Source organism: Littorina saxatilis, linkage group LG9 (genome assembly GCF_037325665.1).
Source record: "Littorina saxatilis isolate snail1 linkage group LG9, US_GU_Lsax_2.0, whole genome shotgun sequence".
Taxonomy (NCBI): domain Eukaryota; kingdom Metazoa; phylum Mollusca; class Gastropoda; order Littorinimorpha; family Littorinidae; genus Littorina; species Littorina saxatilis.
The window spans coordinates 9456840-9476078 of NC_090253.1; positions in this window are offsets into that span (position 1 = coordinate 9456840).

Consider the following 19239-nt stretch of genomic DNA (forward strand, 5'->3'; position numbering starts at 1 on the left):
ACCAATGGGAAAACGAAACACTTAAGTACGGGGCTTAAACAATCCCTGTATAAATGGGATTTGTAATTGTAAGCCATAAACGACGAATAAGAAAAAGCGAAAGTTAGAAGTGCGGGGGCGTAAGGCGGTATTTACTAAGATATTTATGTTTTCAAAGAACACGGCACTCAGTGAATGAATTTAACCAGTTCGTTTATTCTAAAATTATTGCCTAATATCCGGGGAACGTTGCTTCGTCATCATATTTTGCTTCGATTGCGTCCTTGACATTCATTGGAACTGCTTTGTTAGCAGATAAGCACAAGTAGGTCCGGTTACTCTTTGTGACAACTCACCTACATACACTCAATCGTTGTTCAGCCGTCGCGATATAACCTTGAATGGTTGAAAACGACGTTAAACACCAAATAAAGAAAGAAAGAAAGAATCGTTGTTCATCCCTCGCTGCACGCATTCAGACTTGACCTTTGTACTGTCCTGTATGTCGGCATATTTTTTTGTTTGTTTGTTTGTTTGCTTAACGCCCAGCCGACCACGAAGGGCCATATCAGGGCGGTGCTGCTTTGACATATAACGTGCGCCACACACAAGACAGAAGTCGCAGCACAGGCTTCATGTCTCACCCAGTCACATTATTCTGACACCGGACCAACCAGTCCTAGCACTAACCCCACAATGCCAGACGCCAGGCGGAGCAGCCACTAGATTGCCAATTTTAAAGTCTTAGGTATGACCCGGCCGGGGTTCGAACCCACGACCTCCCGATCACGGGGCGGACGCCTTACCACTAGGCCAACCGTGCCGGTATGTCGGCATAAACACGATAGGCAAGTACTCTGTGAGATTAACAGACCGTGACAGGAGCTTGCGATTTGCGGAGATATTACTATGGTAGACTGTTAAACTAGAACGCAGAGGCGTGATTATACCCATTAAGCCTACCGAATGCAGTGAAACATGTCCGGCTCTCTCTTGCCTTCTTTATTAAACAAGGAGAGGGAGAGAAAGAGGCAGGTGGCCTTTTTTGCATCTGGCCCTCGCCCCAAAGAGGGACTAATCTACTATTGCCTATTATAACTACTATAACAAGTCGCGTAAGGCGAAAATACATTTAGTCAAGCTGTCAACTCACATAATAAAACTGAATGCACTGCATGTTTTTCACCAAGACCGTATAGTCTTAGCATCATCAGTCAAACGCTCGTGGCAAAGGCAGTGCCATTGACAAGCCAGAATAGCGCGGTTGTGGTTGAGCTGAGCAGGATAGCTCGACTTTTTGTATCTCTGTTCTTTTTAACTTTCTGGGCTTGTCTTTAACCCAAACATATCATATCTACATGTTTTTGGAATCAGGAACCGACAAGGAATAACATAAATATGTTCCGAACATTTTATTTTGATCATAATTTTTATATTTTTAATTTTCAGAGCTTGTGCTTAAATCTGAATATAACATATTTATATATTTTTGGAATCAAAAAATGACGAAGAATAAAATGAAATGTTTTTGGATCGTTTTATAAAAAAATAATTTTAATAACAATTTTCTGATTTTTAATGACCAAACTCATTGATTAATTTTTAAGCCTCCAAGTTGAAATGCAATACCAAAGTCCAGCCTTTGTCTAAGATTGCTTGACCAGAATTTTAATCCATTTGATCGAAAAATGAGGGCGTGACAGTGCGGCCTCAACTTTTACAAAAAGCCGGATATGACGTCATCAAAGACATTTATACAAAAAATGCTATCATTCCCAGAAATTCGCATGTAAAGTTTCATGAAGATCGGTTCAGTAGTTTACTCTGAATCGCTCTACACACACACACACACACACACACACGCACACACACACACACACACACACACATACACACACACACACACACACACACACACACACACACACACACACACACACACATACACCACGACCCTCGTCTCGATTCCCCCTCTATGTTAAAAAACGAAAGAAAAACAAGAAAGACAAAAACTGTCTGAAAGGAAGGAAGGAAGAAAAAAGGAAAACAAATCAATCGATCAATTAATCAATCAATCGTCTTCTTGCTTAAACTTTCACGGTTTTTACGTGTACGACCGTTTTTATCCCGCCATTTATAGGCAGTTGTATGCAGCTTTGTTTCTTTAACCTGCCGAACTCTGACATGTACTATTAATAAGAATACATTGTTTCTACCTGAAAAAAGGCAAAAGTCGCAAAACCTAGTGCATCATGTTTGGATTTAGTGTACCATTTTTGGCATAAACCGCCAGTTTTACTGAAATACTACCGTGCCCGTGTAGATGATGACGTGAGTCTTCCAAGCGCTTGCCGTCAATATTGCATGGCTTACATGTTAGATCATTTCATGGTATTCATGACTTGCGTTAGAAGATACTGTGAACTCATTTATCAGTACTGCACCTTTGTTGAATCCATGTGAGTTATCTCACAAAAACCTACACAGTGACATACAACATGACTATATCTCCACCCTTAACCCACCAGGCGCGGTCGGGATTTGAACTCACGACCTTCCGCCTTACTTACAAGATATATTAACGTCCTACAGGCATAGATTGTTGGCCTCTTGGGAGGCCGGCGTCTTATCACCTAGCCCATTGCACCCATCAATTAATCAGTCAATCAATTAATTGGGGGAGGGACGTGGCGGGTCTGTATTAAGTTTAACATCATTGGTTATCAGGGACTTGGTAACCAACAGACAGAAGCTGACACTAATTGATCAATGACATGATGTCACATGGTTAGAATAGTTTTGTCAATTTTTAGTGACGTTCCCGTGACGCAGAAAAGGCAAATATTGCAAAAAAGCTAAACACTGAAAGATAGCAAAAAGGACTGATATCGTAAACTTCGTGATGACAAGACATGTTACAACCACAGTATGAAAAGAAAAGAAATTTATGTGGAGAAATGGTTTGGCAATTTTTTGTTGCGTCTTAAGAAAGTCGTTTCGTACCGATCCAAAGAAAAAATGTGTAACTAAATTGAATACCCATAATGCAAAGTCACTTCCGTCCGCTACAATTAACAAGAGACAACGCTTTCAATCAGCTCTGACATTAATTGTTTTTTCTCTGCGTCTACGCCGCGGGGTTTCCATTGTTGAGTATAATTTATGCGTTTGTGGATTGTGTGTTTTTGTAGTATTACAATCTTTGTGCGATTTTTCATTCAAGAGGGTTTTTAAATTGGCACCGAATATGCATACCAGCGCTCATTGGTCTAAAACATTAACAGCTATTGTGTTTTCAGCGTAGCAATAGGGTCCGATATTTAGACGAGACAAGTATAATGCCGACGAGTCGAAGACGAGTCGCATTATACTTGTTCGAGTCTAAATATCGGACCCTATTGCTACGCTGAAAACACAATAGCGATTATATAGCTGTTATGACCTTGATTTGTTGTTCCAAACTTTCAAAATGACAGTTTTTGCGTCGATGCGTTGATCTCAGGTTTTGATAGCAGACAAACTTCTTACGCGCATCATGTTCGCGCAGACATGCACACCGCTACACGCTTGCTGACTTTGGAAGAAAAACTGACTCCAAGTGCATTCGACTTCACAACACAGTTGTTGAAACAGCTTTTTAAGTTGTCAGTGTATGCTGTTGTCGATAGAAACATCGCCGTGGTACATATGGGTAAACCAGAATCATGCGTCGGCCATTTTTCTCAATATGCTTTTGGATATTGAGTAAAATGGCCGCCTTCGGCAGCAATATGCTTTGATGATCGGGAGAGACCATCCAATCACAGCCCCCGAATTCCCCCACGTGTTCATCAGAATAGCTATATATGTAAATATTTTGCAGCAAAGGGAAGCTACCCACGGGAAAATAATCATCGAATATCCTGTTATTAACCAATGAGCGCTGGTATGCATATTTGGTGCGGATGCATGAGTTTGACGCCAAGTGGAAGTTAGCGGCTCGCAAACGAAGATTCGTCCAAATGATGGTTAAAAACAACCTGCAACGGACGGAAGCTGAAAATTAAAGGTACATACAGTTCAAACAATCATTCAACTGTATTTATTTGACCTTACACAGACTGTAGGAAGAGGCAAACCGTCTTGAACAATATTTTTCCCCAGGAAGCGACTCCAAGCACACAGAAGACTCGAAGGTGAGTGACGTACCTTGTAGTCTTTCTGTGATAGTAGTAGTCCAGTGGACGATACCTTCCGCCTGTGATCAGACGCTGGTTTCTGTGGAGACACCGGAGCTTCTGGTTTTGATGATCGGCGACAACGATGTTGTCCGTGATAGATCGCCGGAGGAGATTTCCTCACATATTCTGGCGTGTGTATCGTTGATACAGGGTGCCAGGGTGGGGGTCGCCAACGTTGTACTTTGCCAACTCATGCCACGTTTTGAATCTCGCAGGTATCGTTTCGATCCATCATACAACGCCGCAGCTATGGAGGTCAATGCGTTGCTTCGGCAGGGCACTGTGGACTCCCCTAGAGTTGTATTTTGGGACCATGATTTAGTATGTTTTCCACAGAAAAACAGTTTGCGTTATCTGAATTTGCAGCGTCATTTCTTGGGTGATGGTGTGCATCTAGCAACGTCAGGACAGGCCAGGTTGTACAAGTCCCTTCGTCAGGCGATCACACACAGTCGGTTTTTGTGTGATTAAATAATGTTGTAGCCGGGTCAGGTTGCATTGTGCGTTTTGACTGATCAGCTTACAAAGCACGGGTATAGGAACAGGGAATCTTCAAATTTACATTTTACTTTTTCTTGCTGGTTTTGATGCGCGTGGGTGACATTATAAATTGAAGGCTCTAAATGGGGTTGAGCCGGATCGGTAAATGGGAAGTAACTCCAGTTTATGACAGGCTTGTTGTGGATGATGTCCCCTGTCTAAAAACCAGTTCAAGGTGGAATGGTTCTCCGATCAACACGATTGTTGAGTGGTCTGTCAAATCAAGATATCGTGACATGTTTCAACAGTATGTTTCTGTGTTGGTGGATAGTATGGATCGGTGGTTTTCCAGAGTACTTGGAAATAATTTTCAGATGAGGTTCTGATGAACATGTTGGTGTTACAGTGCCTTTTCATGTGGGCGTTGTTTGTCTAATCAGAGAATCAGAATATTGGTTCCTGTGGAGGTACTGTATGTCGATTACCTGTTAAGTTGGTGTGTGACATTTCAGAGAATCAGGAAATATTGGTTCCTGTAGAGGTACTGTTTGTCGATTACCTGTCATCAGTTGTGCCCAGGAGATTCCAAAGTTATGTTGGTTGTGGTACTGTGGGCCAGGTAATATGTCATGTGTTGTTTCAATGTTTGACTTGCAGAGAATCGGGAAATTCCTGTGGAGGTACTGTTGTCACTTGTGTTGGCTGGTACCTCACAGACATTGCAGAGAATCAGAATATTGGTTCCTGTGGAGGTACTGTATGTCGATTACCTGTTAGGTGTGTGTTTGTCATTTCAGTGAATCAGGAAATATTGGTTCTTGTGGAGGTACTGTTTTGTCGATCACCTGTCATTGTGCCCAGGAGATTCCAAAGTGAATCAGGAAATTCTTGTGGAGGTACTGTTGTCACTTGTGTTGGCTGGTGCCTCACAGAAATTGCAGAGAATCAGAATGTTGGTTCCTGTGGAGGTACTGTATGTCGATTACCTGTTAGGTGGGTGTTTGTCATTTCAGGGAATCAGGAAATATTGGTTCCGGTGGAGGTGTTGTTTTGTCGATCACCTGTTATTGTGCCTAGGAGATTCCAAATTTATTTTGGTTGTGGTACTGTGGGCCAGGTAATATTTCATGTGTTGTGTGACTTTGCAGAGAATCGGGGAAATTTTCCTGTGGAGGTACTGTTGTCACTTGTGTTAGCTGGTGCCTCACAGATTACAAACACTATTTTGGTTAAAGTACTGTGGGCTAGGTAATATTTCATGGTGGGGCTGATTTTCCAGAGAATCAGAAAACATGGTTTGCTGTGGTTCTTTTTGTCAAATTAAGCTATAGGGCCTCAGAGATTCCAACATTAGTTAGTATGTGGATTTGTTAGCCAGGTATTACTTCATGTGGGTGTGTGACAGTTCAGAGAACCATGATGTAATTTCCTGTTGGTGTTCTGTTTGTCATAAATGTATTGAGCCTCAGAGATTCCAAACTCGTTTGGTGGGGGTACTGGGTGCCAGGATTTGAGTTTGACACAGAAAACACAATTGTTTGAAGTACTTTGGGCCAAATTTTAATCAATTTCTTTGGTTTGTATTTCTGACTCCCAAAATCTGGTGACAACTGTTGTGTTCTTGCATACAACAAAGTGTAAGACGATGACACAGCTCGTGTGTTCAAGTGGGATGCTTTTATTCCCGGTCTACGTGTGATATCCTCGATTAACAATGGCCACTATATTCTCGGTTCTTCCGAGATCATACGAGATTGATTAACATGGATCTGGAAGTGGACTAGCATGGACACAACATTCCTCCCAAACTTTATAGAAAACCCAAACTACTGTATTTAAAATCAAATGCATAAGCCTATCCGAAGGATTATTTAAATCCTTCAACTTGCTGAAATTCCCTTTTTTTAACATCTCAAGACTTTGGCACAACATTTTATGTTCATCATTTGCATAATTAATAATCACAAAATGTGGTCAACAAAATGTGTATCTCACTGTTAGTGTTAGTATTTCTTCCATTTTCCTCTCTCCACCATGGGAAGAATATTCTGGGTGGGGAGTTCGAATAAGCTTCACTCTGAACACAATAATACATATATCTCGTAAACATGTGTGTGTGTGTGTGTGTGTTGATGATCTGTGTGGGGAAACAAAACAATGCAAATCTGCAAATTAAGAGTTCCATGAAATAGAGTTTGTTTTTCACGTTCATGGGAGTGGCATAACAAACAGCACCAAAATATAACACAATCTCACACATAAAAAGAACACGCAAGACTTGCTAACGTTGTCCAGATCAGGTGAGCCTTATGGGCCTTTCTCAGACCTGATCCAGCTTCTAATATTCAAATCAAACAGGTGAACCTTATGGGCCTTGCTCAGACCTGAGTGATATCTACACAGACCTTCTTATCACTTTCTGGAGATAGGCAGGCGGTGTCGCATAATCAGGGCGACTGGGCCTGTGAGCACTTCGATAGTCAATGCCTTATCTCTCATAATCTTTCAAGTATGTTGGAGCATGGCGTTGACGTTGGGGCCGAACAGGCGGAGAGGCATCGGGACGATCAGGTTGAGCAGGGGTCATGGCCGGCTGACTGTGCCTCGGCGACGTGTTGGGTACCCGTGCAGTAGTTGGAGTGTGGAACATGGCAGTAGGTCTCCTGGGTGAGACTGGTCGATTGGTCGGACTATTGGGCTGCACCGGCAATTTTCTGGTCTGTGAAGTATAGGGGAATGCCTGAGCTTCAGCCTCGCCGTCTTCCTCTTCATCGTCGTCTTCTTTCTCTTCATCGTCGTCGTTAACAGGGTGATCGCCCTGGATCGGTTTGAAATGTGACGAATTTCGCACAATGGAGTGATTTCCTCGTTGAGCAGTCAGCATGCTGCCCTTCTTCTTAATGACTACGTAAGGAAGGGGGGAGTATGGTGTGGACAGTTTGTTCAGTTTCTTTTGTTTCACCAGAACATGGTCACCAGGATTGATGTCGCAGAGTTGCGTGTGGCGTTTTCTGTCAGTGAATTCTGTCATCTTCCTTTTGCTCAGGAAATCGTTGTGAATCATCCGCGTGTGTACGGGGATGGGGTCGAGAGGAAGAGAGCAATCTGGCAGGCCAATGTTCATCTTGCGTTTTGTAAGTGCTTCAAAAGGGGAAACACCTGTGGAGCTGTGGGGAGTCCCTCGGTATTGGCGAAGGAATGTGGGAAGTTGTGTCTTCCAGTTTAGGTTGGCTGCCGTAGACAAGCGGATGTTTTGATCCAACGTGCGCATGAACCGTTCGGCCTCGCCATTGGCTTCAGGCCACAGCGGGGTGATCTTGCGATGGTGAAACCCAAACTGTGTCACGAAATGAGAGAATTCTTGTCCATGAAAAGGGGGCCCATTGTCAGTTTTCACTGTCTTTGGAATTCCCTGTCGTGAGAAGATTGTCTCCAATTTTCGGGTCACAATTTTTGCAGATGTGGACGAGATAATTTCAACTTCTGGGAATCTCGAGTATTCATCAATCACCACCAGTAGATAGTCACCGGAGGGGAATGGACCCGCGAAATCAAGTGCAAGTGCACTCCACGGCTCTGATGGGAGGGGAGTACTGATGATTGGTTCACGAGCTTTGGGTCCGGGGTAGGAGGCTTGACAGGGTATGCATGATTTGACAGTTTCCTCAACCATTTTGTCAATTCTAGGAAACCATATCTTCTCTCGGAGGCATTGTTTTGTTTTGACGATGCCTTGGTGAGCAATGTTGATGACCTTTTGACGAAGAGTTTTCGGGATGACTAGTCGATGACCTCTCAGGATGAGCCCATCATGCATGGAGAGTTCTTCACTAAAACGAGCGAAATCAGACACGTCACCATCTTGCCACTGTCCGGTTTGAATCGCTCGCATCACCTTCTGAAGCTGGTCATCTCGTTGCGTTTCAATTCTGACTTCATGTTTAGTCATCGCCACAGGGACTGCGTTTTCGGCCACGTAGTTGATGTATTCTTCACCTTTGTTTTCACGTTGGGGTGTCGACTGTGGGTGTCGACTGATGTAATCAGCTGGATTGAGGTCATCGCGTCCCGGGGCATAGGTGAGAGACATTTCATATGGCATGAGGCGTAATCTCCACCTCTCGATGCGAGCTGTCGTTGGCTTTTGGCTGTTCACGATCCCGAGAAGTGGTTTGTGATCTGTAACTACGGTGAAAGAGGATCCATACAGGTAGAGGTGAAAATGTTCCACTCCGTACACCACAGCCAGCATCTCTCGATCGGTTTGTGAATAGCGCTGTTCTGTGGGAGTGAGAGCTCGGCTGGCATAGCAGATTATCTTTCCTTCCTGTGTTAGAATCGCACCAAGACCAACTGGACTTGCATCCACAAGGATTTTTGTTGGTTTTTTTTGGTCAAAGTAGCTCATCACTTTGGCGTTGGTGAGGGTTTCTTTCAGACAGTTGAAAGCCTGTTGTTTCTTATCGGACCATTCCCATGGAGCGTCTTTCTTTGTCAGGTTTATCAGTGGCTCTGTGATCGTTGCGTAGTTTGCGATGAATCGAGCCACGTACTGCGTCATTCCAAGAAGGGATCTCACTTCGCTGACGTTTGTTGCTGGTGGACTGTTGATGATGGTTGACACCTTGTCTGGACTTGCTGCCACGCCTTTCTTGCCAAAGATGTGACCAAAAAATGTAAGCTCTGAGACTGAGAACACACACTTTTCCTTGTTGAGCTTCGCCCCGTGATTTTGAAGTTGCTGGAGTGTTGCTTGAAGAGCCACGTCGTGTTCTGCTTGTGTCTTCCCATGTATGATGATGTCGTCGCTGAGGTTCTTTGCACCTGGGATGTCAGCTAACAGCTCAGCTATGGCGTTTTGGAAGATTTCTGCGGCAGCGTTTACCCCAAACAGCAGTCTTTTATATCGTCGAAGACCGACATGGGTTGAAAACGTAGTGATGTATCTGCTTTCCGGGTCGAGCTCCAATTGATGATAGGCATTGGACATGTCCAACTTGCTGAAGACTGTGGACCCGTTGAGGTCAGCGATAAGGTCATCGAGGGTTGGCATAATGTGTTTCTCTCTCTTGATAGCTTTATTGGCCTCTCTCATGTCGATGCAGAGCCTCACACCCTGTTTCTTGGGCACAACTACCACAGGGCTTACCCATGGTGTAGGACCCTCAATCTTTTCAATGATGTCCAGCTTTTCGAGTCTGTTCAGTTCTGCCTCGACGTCTTTTCGTACGTGGAAGGGTATACGCCTGTGTCGTTGGGCCACGGGTCTGACAGACTGGTCAATGTGCAGCTTGATGCTGATGTCCTTGATTTTCCCCACGCCGTTGCTGAACAGAGTGTGAAATTTGTCATCGGGGCTTAGTGCAAAAGTGAAATGGACTAGGCCAAGGGTTTCGGCCATGTCAAGGCTCATGAGGTTGTTGGCCTTATTCACTTTATTGTTGTTGACCACGTAAAACTTGGCTGGAATACGCTGGTCGTTGTAGTTGACATCAGTGGTCACAAAACCTATGATGGGTAGGGGCACATCTGAACCATATGCGAAGATCAGAGGGCATGGGCCATACAAGGGCGCTTTGGGACATACCTTCTTGTAGGTGTCAAATGTCATGAGACTCACTGACGCTCCAGTGTCAATAAGTAAGGGGACTGGTTTGTTGAAAATGTGCACCTCCACTGACAGAGATTTTGACTTGGGGTTTGAGATACTGAAAACGACTTCATCGCTTGAGTAGTAGGGATTGTCGTAGTCTTCATCCACTGTGGATTCATCATCAACCTGCGTAGAATGAAAGATTTGTCTTACCTTTTGAGGTGAGGATTCACAGACGCTCGCGAAATGTCCAATCTTAGAGCATAGCCTGCATTCCTTGCCTCTCGCTGGGCAGGAACCTTTGTGAGGATAGCTACCACCACAATAGCGACAGCGAGCACCACCATTTGACGAACGTCGACGTTGAGGGTTGCTGCTGTCCCAAACACCACCACGGCCAGATCCACCACGGCTGAAGTTGTTGCCACGACCGAAGCTGCTGCCACGCTTGGAGTTGCTGCCACGTCTGTAGTCACCACCACGGTTATAACCTGCACCGCTCGCATGGGAGTTGTCGTGTCTTGCTTCAGTGTCACCATGGTGATGGTATGTGCGTCTGGGGTTGGGTTTGACGCTGTTTATTGATGCACCGGCACCTTCAATCTCGGTTGCCCTGGCCTCAGAAAGTTCGTGGGAGCGAGCATCATCAATGACTTGTTGAAGGTTTGAATTTTCTCTCAGAGCCTTTCGTCTTACCTTGGATGATGAACATCCTTGGACCAGTTGTCCTAGTATCTCTCTATCCACATCATGGAAATCACAACGATGTGCGATCGTTTTCAAACGCGTAATGTATGCATCAATTGTTTCTGATGGTTGCTGAATAGTGCCTCGAAACTTGAACGTGTCATATGCAACGTTTTGTTTTGGTGTGAAATAGTCAGTCAGACTCTTTTTCGCAACTGGATAGGTGTTTGGAGTGTTATCAAAGCCTGTGACAGCATCCACGCCTTTTTGATCATCGGAGAAGTTGTCAAAAATGTCATACACTTCGTCACCTGCGTAATGAAGGAGTAGTGCTTTCTTGCGATCATCGGCCGTTACATCCAAACCGCACAACATATTTTCGAGTTTGTCGATCCATTTCTTCCAACGGATCCCTGCACTGCCTTCTTCCCCTTGGACTACAAACGCTGGGAATGATGGAAGAGACATCCTCGTCGCCAGTTGTTGTGTTCTTGCATACAACAAAGTGTAAGACGATGACACAGCTTGTGTGTTCAAGTGGGATGCTTTTATTCCCGGTCTACGTGTGATCTCCTCGATTAACAATGGCAACTATATTCTCGGTTCTTCCGAGATCATACGAGATTGATTAACATGGATCTGGAAGTGGACTAGCATGGACACAACAACAACTTCAGAAGTATGGGATATTAACCACCTTTTACAGGCTGAACAGTGAAGGAGTTGTCAACTCCTGCAAGGAGCAGCAGACGAGTTCAAGGCTTATGTGTAATTCTCAGTAATCTGACAAATAAGGCCGTTTTCACATATCCTGTTTTTTAAGCACAGGAATATGCCTCCCAGGAGGGCAGCGTCAAGGCGGGTAGCCGAAGTGACCCGAGCCGCTGCAGGTCGGCCGAGGGCCAGCAACCAGACAGCCTCGCAGCGACAACCCGGTGGGTTTGAGTCAGCCACAGCAGGAGGGGAAGAAGGCGCCACTGCTTTGGCCGCGGTATTGGCTGAGCTACGCAGGCTGGGGGAGCGGCAAGAGGCCTGCCAAGTGGCCATTGTCTCGCTCCAGAAAGACAACCAACGTCTGCAAGAAGCTGTTTCGGGTGATCGTGAGGCCATCGCCTTAACATCGGGATCGATGACAACCGGTACCACTACCAGCAATACTAATTTTTTGTTGCGTCTTAAGAAAGTCGTTTCGTACCGATCCAAAGAAAAAATGTGTAACTAAATTGAATACCCATAATGCAAACTCACTTCCGTCCGCTACAATTAACAAGAGACAACGCTTTCAATCAGCTCTGACATTAACCTCCACAACCCCCGCCTTCCACCCATTTGTTGTGTTGTTTCGTTCCACTGTGAACATGCCAGTGCTGCGGATTGACTGTAAGGGTACATTTGGTGACTTGCAGTTGGTCTGCAGACAGCAAGGCGCACTATGGTAGCAAGTATGTGCTGTGAGTGAGTTCATAAAGGGGACAAATGACAGATTGTAGTGCATGTCAAACAGTATCCTATCGATCACCACGCCTTTGCAGACGACAACCAGTTGTACAAAGACAGTGAGATTGATCAAATTGATACCACTGTGAGTGAAATGGAAGACTGTGTTGTTGCTGTAAAGGCGTGGATGACGGCTAACAAACTACAGCTAAACGACTCGAAAACTGAATCCATGCTTGTCAGGTCCCAGTACAGATCTTTCCCTGAAAATTCTTTGCCTTCTAGCATTCATGTCGGTGATAGCGACGTCAACTTTGTCTCTTCTGTGACTAATATTGGCGTTACCTTCGACCACTTCCTCAACCTTTCCCAGCACGTCCAAAACATCCGCACAATTGCGTACAGTAACGTAAGGAAAATCAGTTCTATCCGCCACTATCTTACCCCCCAAGCCGCTCAAACTCTAGCCTGTTCTCTAGTTCTATCCAGAATAGACTATTGCAACAGCCTGTTCTATGGCTGTGATCAAAAACTTGTCGAGTCACTCCAAAAGGTACAAAACTCTGCCGCCAAATTGATATATCGTTCTAAGAAGTTTGATCATGTCACACCACTTCTTCGTTCCCTTCATTGGCTTCCCGTGTCCGCTCGTATCAGATACAAGCTTGCTTGTATCTGTTTCTCTGCCAAATTTGAAGATGGCCCTAAATACCTCAAGGAACTGCTCGTCACATATGACAATCCCTCTGACTACAACCTCCGCTCACGCGCTGACAGTCGCAAACTGGAAACTCTCGAGCGAAGCTTGCCTTCTTTTGGAAATCGCTCGTTTGCTTCTGCGGCTGCCATTGTCTGGAATTCTCTCCCTTCCTCCGTTCGCCATTCTGCTTCTAAGGACTCTTTCCGCAGTTCCCTTAAAACGCACCTTTTTCGCGAATCCTTGTAAATTGTCCTTGCCATCTTTATAGACTGTTAGAGGTGAAGTTAGATTTGTTGTTTGAATGTGTCTTTTGTGTATAGTTGCTTCAGCTTTGATTGAGCTATAGGGTTCTGTATCAAATTTGCATTTAGTCTTTCTTTTTCTTGCTGAGTGTATGTACAGTCCAGAGAGGAGACGGACATGGTGTGAGCTTGTCCAGGGGGGTATATGAACATCTCAGTGGCAGGGGGATGGAAGCACTTGTTAATGAGTGGGAGTGTGTATGCGCGTGGTGTGCACGAGGATGTATGCACGTGAGTGATATTTGTAAATGTGTATTATTATAATATCATCTTTGTATTTATATTATTGAAATTGTTATATCTCGATGTACAGCGCTAAGAGCATAGTTAAATTTGTGAAGCGGCGCTATATAAGCTATCTTTATTATTATTATTATTATTATTATTATTATTATTATTATTATTATTATTATTATTATTATTATTATTATTATTATTATGTCCTGCCAGGGTGAGCTGACACCATGGCTTGAGCTTCGGTGCTGTACCGTCATTGATTGGTCTGGAACCAAAACTTAAGCTTTAGTCCACAGATTGCTTCGGTCCACAGCCTACTTCCCTTCGCCCTCTGTGGTTTGGGTTGAGTAGCCCGCGACTGTGGCATCTGGCATCTCAGCTATCCGTTGAGTAATTTTGACAGGGTTTGGCCTTATTGAACCAATTGGGAATAAGGGAGCTAATTTGTCAGCAGTTGACTGCTGGTTTCTGTGTTCCTTACAATTTCTGCATTCGTGTCACAAATTTGGGCTTTTGACCGCCATTGATGTGAGAGTGGTTTTCTCAACGTTGTTTATATGTGGTAAATAGGCTTTTTACCGCCCTTGGGGTTAAAACACAATTTGACTTGTTATTGCATTGGTTGCATTGGTGTAGATATTTTGTGAAAAAGTTTGACAATTAACCAACCGCTGTATAGCGAGACATCTTTTACATGTTTTTGCATTGTTGTAAATCCTTTTGCCATTTTTCCAATAGTGCATATACAAGTGGAAAGGCAGCCATTGTTTGTGTGTAAGGGCGGGTGTGATAAAACAGGGTACATGTGTCCATCTATCTAGTCAGCCCATGCCCTTACATTAATTTTGGTACATGATGAAAATTTCTTTGTTGAAATATGAATAAAAAAAATTGATGTGTTAAATGTATATTATTTGACTGATGATATATACATCAAGATGGTGCCTTTCAATAATGCAGTCGCTGAGTGAAATCACTCAGCGACAATCCCATCACCAATGTGTTTGCGTTTGTTCATAGCATGAGTGTGGAAGGCGGTTAATTCCTGGTGGAGTAGACAGAGGAGGCAATTGGTGAACAAACCCTTAAATGTAGTAATTTCTGACACAAACCAGGGAGTAACATAAATTAATTTATGGGAGACCATAAATAGAGTTATCAACCTAAATATTTGATGGATAATGAGAATGTTTTGCGTTCCACATTACATATAGGTTACAACACCCCGAATTATGAATAGCTTGCATATTTCCACGAGGGTCGAATTTCAGGTATTCCCGAGCCTCTCATTAAAAACTCCCCGAGGGAAAATATGGAAGTTATTCAGGGCGAGGTGTGTAAGCTATTTATCCCTTGACCACGACGTTTTCATCAAAAACTAACTTTTACAACACAAATCTGCTCTTGCCTATTGTCCTCTCACTGAGACCTTCCGCATAACAATATTCATGCGCTAAGCTAGTTCTCTTCCCCGCATGAATTACTGAATTTGAACCGATCAAATTCATAATACAGAATGCCTATATTTTCATTGATAGTTTTTTATTGTCACAAAAGCTTAGTTAGATATTGACTCTGCTGCTGAAATTGATCCACGATTAGTTTGTTCGAGAGTTACTCGCATTAAACACTACACATTGTAAATCCTTCTTTGTTAATTCGACATTTTGAATGGTCAATGCAGTCACTCGGCGGTCAGGCAATCAGCGTGTCTCACCTCCAAATGGATCTGCCTCAATGTACACTTCCTGGCAAGCGTATCAATACAAGTCATGTGTTTCACGTGTCGCCATGACTGCAATAGTTTCTGCCAGCCGGTTGGTCATGCGCACGAACGATAGACAAATCAAGGGAAATGGAAGACAGCAAGTACGCAATTTGGTGACCGAGACATGAAAAGGATGTGACGTCATGTTATAATGAATGACGAATTGTTCTAGCGAGAACGTCACTTTGTGATTCGGCCTTTGCAGACTTCTCAAAAGGAACAAGCCATGGAAAAGTCAGTCTGTAAAATATAGAAAAGCACATAATAACCTCAAGCGAATTATAATGTGCTAAGCACATCGTAATTCCATGGGACTATACTTGCACCGAAGGCGATGGTAAGTACGTGACAAGTCATGAATAAAATTGATGAATTGAGGTGCCACTTCACATCCAAAAAGAAAGATCCTTTGAATGGATAGATTTACAATTACAATATCGACCTGCTGCTTTCAACATGTCGGGGTGTGCCTAAATTGAGACAATTTAGGCACACCCCTCCATGTTGAAAGCAATCGGTGAATATTGTATCAGTGACGTTTGACCCGAGCCTGCGTGCCGGATAAGTCATGTCAAGCAAGTCTGGCAGTAACCTGGGGAACGGGGCAAAAGGGGTAAAATAAATGGTTACAGAAATGATATCGAATGGAAATGGTAAAGTGAATTTAGATCTAACAATTGCATCATGTTATACCTATGTACGCCTCTGCATAATGGAGAATTTTCAAGTTGAAAAACGGTAGAATTTAATGTGCCCTCACTGGCCAGCCATAGCTTGGGTGATTTGTTTACCATGGGAGACAACTACAACTTCGTTTTGCGCGAGCATTTGAAGCAGAACTCTGCACGTCAACAAATCTTTGGTAAGTAAAGTATTTCGTCTTTTTTGTGCGATTTATAGTTTGAATTAAAAAGTTGCCACTAAAAACTTGCAATATCAATGAATATTTCCGAGGTTTTACTTTGTTATAGGACAAATAAACGATTGGAAGCGATCGATTTGATACTGCAGCAGACGATGCTTTGACAGTCTGTAATACGCTGCAGTGTTCGCTCGAATATATGTTTTTAATTCCTTTTTTTGTCTTTTTCTTTATGAAAATGATCTAGTTGACTACTTTTCTTGGAATGCGCAAGAGGATGATAATCAGCAGTAGCTAAATATCTGTATTTTACTGTAAATAGGACCGAATTGTTTCAGCCGACCTTCACCTTCACGCCGGCGCTAATGTTTTTTAGGTCACAAGTATGGCTCGCGAAACAGATCTAAAGCTGCTGAGACAGTGTTGTGTATAAAATAGATTCACCGGAAAAAAGACATTATTGTACTTCTCATGATCAAACAATGAGGTTAGCTACATGTATATTCTAACGTTGCCTTGTTGAGAACTAGGCGTGCGAGTCTGTGTGCGTGTGCGTTTGTGTGTGTGACGGTGCGTGCGTGTATGCAGTGTGAGTGTGAGTGTGAGTGTGTGTGTGTGTGTGTGTGTGTGTGTGTGTGTGTGATTCCCTGCCAGATTAAATGTCTAAAGTGATATAACACAGAATGACTCATACTCAGTTTAATTTTTTTTCTCAGCTTTTGTTCCAATTACAAACCATGGCGCTGTGTGTTTTGTGTGGTGATCCGCTCAACCTTGGAGAGAAGACTGTTGTGCCAACAGACAGAGAAAGAGATCTATACCATAAACAAGGCTAGTCTGGAACGTGGTGATGCCGTTTGTCTATCAGAAGGTGAAGCAGTGCACGAGGTTTGTCGTCGCAATTACACGAATGCACGTAACATTCAGAGCGTTTTGAAGAAGAAAGCAGAAAGAGAGAACGCTTTATCAAATCAGTCTAGCACAGAATTTGCACTCACAGTAATAATGTTTTGACTTTGCTAAATGTTGCCTTTTTTGCGGCAAGGAAGGAAACCTTGACTCGCGCTCTGGTCCCAAAGTGTATCCTGTTAGGACACTTGACTTTGAACGCACATTTTTGACTCACATGCGAAGCAAAAGTGAGTCTATGTACTCACCCGAGTCGTCCGGCCGGCCGGCCGGCCGGAAAACTTTAACGTTGGATATTTCTTGGACACTATTCAGTCTATCAGTACCAAATTTGGCAAGATGGTGTATGATGACAAGGCCCCAAAAAACATACATAGCATCTTGACCTTGCTTCAAGGTCAAGGTCGCAGGGGCCATAAATGTTGTCTAAAAAACAGCTATTTTTCACATTTTTCCCATTTTCTCTGAAGTTTTTGAGATTGAATACCTCACCTATATATGATATATAGGGCAAAGTAAGCCCCATCTTTTGATACCAGTTTGGTTTACCTTGCTTCAAGGTCAAGGTCACAGGAGCTCTTCAAAGTTGGATTGTATACATATTTTGAAGTGACCTTGACCCTGAACTATGGAAGATAACTGTTTCAAACTTAAAAATTATGTGGGGCACATGTTATGCTTTCATCATGAGACACATTTGGTCACATATGATCAAGGTCAAGGTCACTTTGACCCTTATGAAATGTGACCAAAATAAGGTAGTGAACCACTAAAAGTGACCATATCTCATGGTAGAAAGAGCCAATAAGCACCATTGTACTTCCTATGTCTTGAATTAACAGCTTTGTGTTGCATGACCTTGGATGACCTTGACCTTGGGTCAAGGTCACATGTATTTTGGTAGGAAAAATGTGTAAAGCAGTTCTTAGTGTATGATGTCATTGCTAGGTTTAGTTATTTGACCTTGACCCTGAAGGTCAAGGTCAAGCATGTGAGTCGTATGGGCTTTGCCCTTCTTGTTTCAAGTTTGTTCGCAGCGCTGTGATGAATGGGCAGACATTGTACGAAGCAGACTGGAGTTTGTATCAGATTTGCCAGCTGCTGATGCAGTCTACCATCAAACCAGCTGCTGATGCAGTCTACCATCAAAACTGTAGTCTTTGCTTTCGGAGCAGGAAAAGACCACCACAGTTTACTCAGTCGCATCAAGGCAACAAACAGGTGAAACTTGGTCGACCGAAAGATGAGAGGAAAGCTGAAGCGTTGGAGAAAGTTGCTACCTACCTGGTTCAAAATGAAAACGAACAGATAACAGTGAACGACCTGATTATCAAAATGAAGGAGTTTACAGATGATGCTTATAGCCACCCGACGATGAAACAAGAACTTCAAAATTATTTTGGTGAGCAGCTCGTCGTCACGGAAGTCAACGGCAAGTCAAATGTCGTAACGTTCAGGAAGACAGCCTCTTCAATTCTATGCAAAAAAGGTCAAAGGTGAGGATGCACAGAAAGAGCTGATTCTCAAAACCGCTGCAGAACTGCTAAAGAATGACATAAGAGCAGTGCCGACATCCCGTGCAATGTACCCCAGTGATGATGACATTTCATCGCATGGCGCCAACTTAGAGTTTGTTCTAAAGTCCTTACAGATTCTTCTTGAAAACATCTTCAGGGGAAAGGAAACCAGCGTGAAAGTCTCATCGATTGGACAGGCAATTATGCAGGCATCTCGCCCACGATTGTTGCTGTGTCCCCTACAGATCGGACTAGCTGTGCAAATGCATCATTGTTTTGATTCAAAGTTTCTCATTGACACATGGTATTCTCTGGGATTCTGTTCATCGTACAAGGAGGTTCTGACCTATGAAATAAATGCTGCCGTTTCAGAAAACAACGTTGCGTTTCAAGTTGATGGCCATTTTACCCAATATATCGCAGACAACCTCGACCACAACACAGCAACACTTGACGGGTGCAACACATTTCATGGAATGGGAATGATCGCCACTGTCACTCCGACCATCGGGAAAACAGACAGGATCAGAAGAAGAACTGACGTCAAG